Source organism: Theobroma cacao, chromosome 7 (assembly GCF_000208745.1).
Source record: "Theobroma cacao cultivar B97-61/B2 chromosome 7, Criollo_cocoa_genome_V2, whole genome shotgun sequence".
Lineage (NCBI taxonomy): Eukaryota > Viridiplantae > Streptophyta > Magnoliopsida > Malvales > Malvaceae > Theobroma > Theobroma cacao.
In genome coordinates, this window is record NC_030856.1 from 925,854 (window position 1) to 933,083 (window position 7,230).

At 30.7% G+C, this 7,230-nt stretch overlaps 1 pseudogene; it reads left to right on the forward strand.

The window, feature by feature from the left end:
- Positions 1-1,398, forward strand: part of LOC18593319 — a 5,849-nt pseudogene extending 4,451 nt beyond the window's left edge.

Here is a 7,230-nt window from a genome sequence, read left to right on the forward strand (position 1 = left end):
AAGTAAAATACTCTATTATCTTTAATTTTTAATCATAATTACATACGATTTTTTAATTTGTAAAATGGACATTTTACCTCAAACAGTTAAACAGTGTTAATTTTTAAACTGAAATGTCTAAAATGTTTTTTTTTATTTAACTTTTTTAAATCGATCGATGATATTCTCTATCTCGATCGATCACCTTGTGGTTACATCCGACTCAGATCTGACTAAATTTCTCAACGAACACCAAATTTGATGCTCTCAGGACCACCAAGATTGGTGTTCCCCAGTGAGCACTGGGTTTGTTCTCCTTGTGAAGCACTCATCTTTGCTCCCTGTGCTATCAAGGAGCACCACGTTGGGTGTTCCCCAGATTGGTTCTCCCTTAATAAGAAAAAAAATAAAAAATAAAAAATTATAGTTTATATAATGTGATAATTTTTAAAATTGATGAAGGATAAATTTATCTTTTCGATATTATTACGTTATCAAACTAACGAAAATGTTAACGGTGAACCAATGGTTAGATTTATATGTCTAGCGAAAAATATATTTTTTTGATAAATTATTTATTTTGAAAATAGATGAACCTGTATAAAATTATAACTAAAAGTGAAAAATTGAAAATATTTTACCAAAAAGAAATGTTTTCGAAACGTTGTTCAAACTTGCTTTTACTATCTCTGATGATCATAATGCCAAGTCCACAGAGAATCGTCACTTGGCCAATTTCCTTCCTAGCATTTGGGGAGATTTTTTCCTCATATGTCCTAAAATGGTATACTATACTTTTTTCTTTTAATGTCATTGTTGTTAGGATAGTCTTGAATTGTGATTTAATTAGGATGGTTTAATTTTAATTAAATTAGTATACCTTATTAAATAGTCTTTAAATTTAGTTAGATTAGAATAACAATTTCTAATTCTATTAGGATAAGATTCTTAATTATATTAGATAAGGTTATTGTATTTGACACTATAAAAGGATCCTATGGGGTTAAAGAATAATTATCACTTAGATTTAGAGATAGTGGTTTGGGTGTACGTGGGATAAAGGTTGTAAGTTTGAGACTGTTCTTGTAATCTCCTTATTTTTCTCTTAGTGAATTTTTTTCTGTTGCTTTGCCTGTGGACGTAGGTCATCAAAGACCGAACCACGTAAATTCTTGTGTTATTGTGGGTGTGCTTGATTTCTTTCTTTCTTTATTCTATTGATTGGGTTAGATCTTGGGCAATTCTTTAGAGACAATTCCGCAATTTCCCAACAGTTATAGACTACCTAGAAAACTTTCAAAGTCAAAGATGTAAAAGGCTAGAGCTGCCAAACCTATCCCTTAATAATGGGTACAGATTTGTACCATATATAGTTATGAAACTAAAACATTTCAACCTATCCATGGGACCTTTTTTTTTTTTAATTTTTGAAAAGTATAGGAATTTGATTAATGAGCGATTAACAAAAAGCTACCCTATGAACTGGTAGTGATACAGGATTAACATCGAAAGAGACATAACCCTCTTCTATGTTTCACCTGTTATGATCACTTCATTTAAAAAATAAAAATCGAAATCCGGTTGCAATGGGATCAAATAACAACTCACGAAAGAGTAACCAGATCCTCCATGCAAAAAACAGAATGGTGCAAGAGAAACGTACAAAATCATCCCACTGCAACCAGAAAACATCCTTCCTGTGTACAGTTGGAGTTACCATCCATGGGATGTTGGTTAAAGGAAATCTCATCACATTGTTTAGATATAGGCATAATTAGTTCATCGATTTTGAATAGATTTTAGTATAAATTCTCCCTCTCGACTCTAATGTCATGTGTTCATAACTCGATCCATTATCTATTCATTTGTTTACATAATCACTAACCTAATCATATGACTATTTTTATTATATATATACACACACAATTTAAAATTTTAATAATAATACATAGTTATTGAACTCTTTCTTATCAGCTTAATATTTTTTACATAATCACTTACCTAATTATATGAATATATTTATTTTTATATTAAATTGAAGAATTTTTCTTGATTTTTTTGAATTTTGTTTGTTTACCATTAAAGACAATATCCTAATTGTAAATTGCAAATAAAGTTTGTAATTGAATTTGAAAATCACATTTATTTTTCTATAATAAATTCACAAACTCCATTAATTATTGGCAGCCAAAAATTGAAAACAACACTGCTGCAAATTAAGAGCCTTTACTCACTTTTTTTTGTATTTTTTTTTGAGAGGCAATAAGAAAATTCATTAGAAGAATATAAGATCATACAAAACCCTGCACCAATAAAAACAACCTGCAGGAGATGGAGTGCAAGCCCAGATGAACAAAGCAACCTATACAAGAAAGGCTAAAAGAAACCAACAGTGCATGGAAGCATTTTATACAAATTGAGATCCAAGCACAATAGTCGGAAATACTACCAAAAACCAGGCCTCATAGTCATTGAGAAAGTCAAAAAACGATGGCCCAAGAAGAAGAGAGCCATCAGAAACCTTTACTCAATGTTAAATATGGTCAATTAAGTATATATGGTTTAGTCATACGCTCAATTCAATAAAATTGGAGGTCGAGCCCTACCTTTATCCGTATAGGAAAGGTTAAGTACTCTATATTTAGCCCCTTAAATATTATTCAAAAAATCACCTAATTTGGCATATGAAATCTATTATACATTAATATATATTAGTATAGATAAATATTATATAAAATAAAATTTTATTTTCTTGCATAATTAACTTAGAATTTCAGTAGGGTTATGTAAAAAGCCTTGGTACCGAGCATAGAACAAGTATGATTCAATCAACCATAGTAACGATGTAGCTATTTATTTTTGACATAGCAATAAAATAAGTCCTGAAACTATAACGGGTATTGAGAAAATTAGAACTAGGAAAAGATTTTCACATCAGTGATGTACTCAAGAAAATGATTTCGGAAAACATTATAATAAAATTAGTCCGACATTTTACATTAAATTTGAACTTATACAATTCAATATCTTGAACATTACTCTCCAACTACCTTCCATATATGGACTTTGGGAACATCATATATGTCTAGACAGCAACAAGTCGAGGATAGTTGGCATTTAGTGCCATAAATTCGCATGCTTCCCACCTAATATATCCATCTTTTTTTCCCATTTTTCTAGAGGTTTTTGAAGCATGCAGGTCTCAAACTCTCAAGCAATAATTTAGTTCAATAATTTAGTGATACAGGATTAACATAGAAAGAGACATAACCCTCTTCTATGTTTCACCTGTTATGAATACATCATTTAAAAAATAAAAATCGAAATCCGATTGCAATGGGATCAAACAACAACTCACGAAAGAGTCAATTTTTGTTTTGCTATGCTTAATCAAGGATTTTGCTTTTATATATATATATATATTGAGAAACTGAGCTTTGCTTAGTAAACTCCAGGTGCTTGAACTACCCTGTTTCCAACTTGGCTTAACCTTGGACCATATTGAGAACAACACTATGCATAGTTACCAAATCTACTTGCCATGGCTTCACACTTACAACTTTGACTGGCCATTACTAATGGAGCCAAAACTTTCCCATGATTTCAGTTGTTCATAATAAAAGTGTTGTTATTTTCAAATTCAATTCATAATTCATCCTTCCGCTAGTATTCAGTTGGACTGGAGTACGTTGGCATAATTAATAAAGCATAAACATTTGAACCTAGAAGGTGATTGTCTATTTCTCACTCTATTTCTATGTAAATGCAATTGGAAAATAAGGGGAAAATTTTGAAACTAGAAGTATATGGTATAAACAAAATGCAAAATTGGCTTTGTTGAAGGAAATTCTAATTAATATGAAAGTAGTTTCATTTTTGTGATCCTAAACATAATAATGTCTTCTCTATACAATTTCAAAAAACTAAATCTTTATAGACCAGTTGAAAGCAGAAAAAAAATTCAACAAGCTTCCTTTGAGAGTTTTAACCTCAGGCTGAAGCTCATAGAACTTTGATGTATCTTATTTTAGCTAGTATAATTCGTGAAGCTAAACAATTTGCTTAAAGACTACCATTCATATGCAAACAGACAATTTTACGAAACCAGTCACTTGTAATCTGCAATCAAAATTATCATTATTCAAAAAGGCAATTAATCTGTATTCAAATTTATGAATGTAAAGAATGAATGAATAAAGTCAAAATTAATATATTATTTGATTAAAAAAGAAGAATAAAAGAGAGGAAGATAGAAAGAAAGAAAACAAGAATAACATGGAAGAAAGGGCCCAAATTAACATCTTTTTGTAATTATTTCTTTATAAGTATTGGTTTAATGTGACAATTTGGGATCAATACATTAATCTGAGACACATATTTCACGTAAGAATGACAACCTTTACTTACGTGAAAGCAAATTATGCCAATAATAAATTGATGCATGAAATGATTGATATGTGAATTAGCATAAAGTTTTCCAATCGATTCAAATATAAGAGCAGACGTCGGAAGGAGATTGTCTATTTCTCACTCTATTGCTATGATTGATTTTTTTTGTTAGCATATAACTCAACTGTTTCATCGCTTGGAGACTTATTTATCAGTTATTACGCAAACATAAAAATTGTGCAAGTAACCCAACATGGTTATGAAACTTTTAGCATATACATAATCATTTTCTCCCATCACAATCTCTTCTATTGATTACTTAATTGTCATGAGCCCTTCAATAGTTTACTTTCTAATTGGAAATCTTCATTTTGCAATTGACAAATGTAGGAAAAACCGTACAATTGAAAAATGTATAGGAGACGGGAGATCATGGGACAGTTAAAATAAGATACAGTTGATTGAATGAAGCCTGCATATCAAATACTTGTACAGAGGATAGCAGGTCAAGGTTTGAAGAAGAGAAGGCATAGGCAAGCAGACGATACGCACCGTTTAAATGAATGCCTTGCACTACTGAAGCAAAGTGCACCGTTTTGTTAATAGTGTTTTTAAAAGTTAGGTGAAGTTTAATTGTTAGTTAGATTGGCGTTAGTTGTCCATTCTTTTCTCTGACTTAACAGAGATCCTACGTATAAATACAATGGTAAATATTCTTTCCCTGTAGAGAGAATTGACTGACATTCTCTAACTCTCATGCGCCGTCCCTTTCCTTTCTCATGCTTAGCATTTGTCAAGACGCTATTTCATTTTCCTGGCTGCTGCATGGTTGACCGTTGGCTCGAGTACATTTTCAGGGGACCGTTGCCTTGAGATTTTGTGTGGATTTTTGTTTTTCATTCCTCTTGTCTAAGGGCTGTTTTGCTGTCTTTGAGAGGGGTGTGTTCTGATGAGTCTGGACTTTTTGTTAAGAATAGCGAGCTCTTTTTGTTAAGCTCAGATAGGCAAGGAACTGCTTCTATCTTGAAGCTGCTTCTTAATGCAAGTGTACAGCTCTCTTCTTCTGCATAAGCTGGAGATTTATGCCAAAAAAGTCTTTAGCAAATTGCTAGACTTTTTCTCCAATCTCAATCTTATGTATTATTTATTTAATTGTCATGAGCCTTCATTATCTCACCTTTTAATTGCAGATCCCCACTTTGCAACTGGAAAATCTAGGGAAAAAAATGCACAACTACAATTTTTCCACACAATTATTTCAACACGTTGAAGATCATTAATTTACAGAATTAATATAATAAAACCTATCAATAGACATCAAATATATATAAAAAAATAAGGTAATAATAATTGAATAATATATAGGAGTCTTCAATTCTCTAAACGCCAATCTAGTTGACTAGATCACGGGAAAGTATATCTGTAAACCAATCGAAAACGAAGGTTTTCATGTTGAATTCAAATCCAGCACTCTCTCAAACTCAATTATCAAGGAAAGAAAAAGTAGAAAGCTCCTTAGAGACCACTTGCATGTTCCTCCAAAAAGCTCTTCGTGGCTGCTATCAATAATTTGTACTAGTAATTAAAAGGAAGATATTGTTGATGAAGTTTACAATAACACCTCAATGCTCGTGGTAGTCCACAAGATGGATTCGCTCTTCTTGTGCCCGTGTTATCAAAAAAACTAATTTTGCTTTTGTTCTTCCTTGGAGTTTTTTTGTTGGGGGATCAACTCTCAATCTCTTTGTTGGGGAATAAAGAAGGCAGGATCGAACAGATTGCCAACAGGGGAAGGGAACGGTTGATGGCTTTAATATTTAGTTAAGCAGTAGAAAACTTTGCAGAGCAGACAAGAGATGATGGGACAGTTTGAAAGGAAATACATTATTATTCAACTGTTGTTTACTTTGAAAGTTTGAAGAAGCACAGGAAAAGGTCAGAGAGACTTGGTAAACGAATTTGTCTTAAATGCACCGATGCGAAGTTTGAACACTCCATGCAAAAAAAAAAAAAAAATGGTGGAAGAAAAACATACAAAATCATCCCACTGCAACCAGAAAACATCCTTCCTGTGTACAGTTGGAGTTACTATCCATGGGATGTTGGTTGAAGGAAATCTCATCACATTGTTTAGATATAGGCATAATTAGTTTATCGATTATGAATTGATTTCAGTATAAATTCTCCCTCTCGACTCTAATGTGACATGTCCATAGCTCGACCCATTATCTATTCATTTGTTTTCATAATCACTTGCCTAATCATATGAATATTTTATTATATATATACACACACGGTTTAAAATTTTAATAATAATACGTAGTTATTAGGCTCTTTCTTATCAGCTTAATATTTTATACATAATCACTTACCTAATTATATGAATATGTTTATTTTTATATTAAATTGAAGAGTTTTTCTTGATTTTTTGGAATTTTGTTTGTTTATCATTAAAGACAATATCCTAATTTTAAATTGCAAATAAATTTTGTAATTGAATTTGAAAATCACATTTACTTTTTCTATAATAAATTCACAAACTCCATTAATTATTGGCAGCCAAAAATTGAAAACAACACTGCTGCAAATTAAAAACCATGATAAGATATAAAAATCATATAAAAAATATATATTACTTTATTTACGTTTTAATTGTAATTAGCTAATATATGTAAATTAAGATTAAAGTTTTATAATAAACTTATTAATATTTGTGCTTAAAAAAATATCATTTTATTATATCTATGTATTCATGCAAATCTGACAGAGAGCTATAGAAAATATATATAAAATATATATATATAAACAATTATGATTTAAGAAAAAAATCGATTAATAATTGTATTAAAATTAAAGTATAAG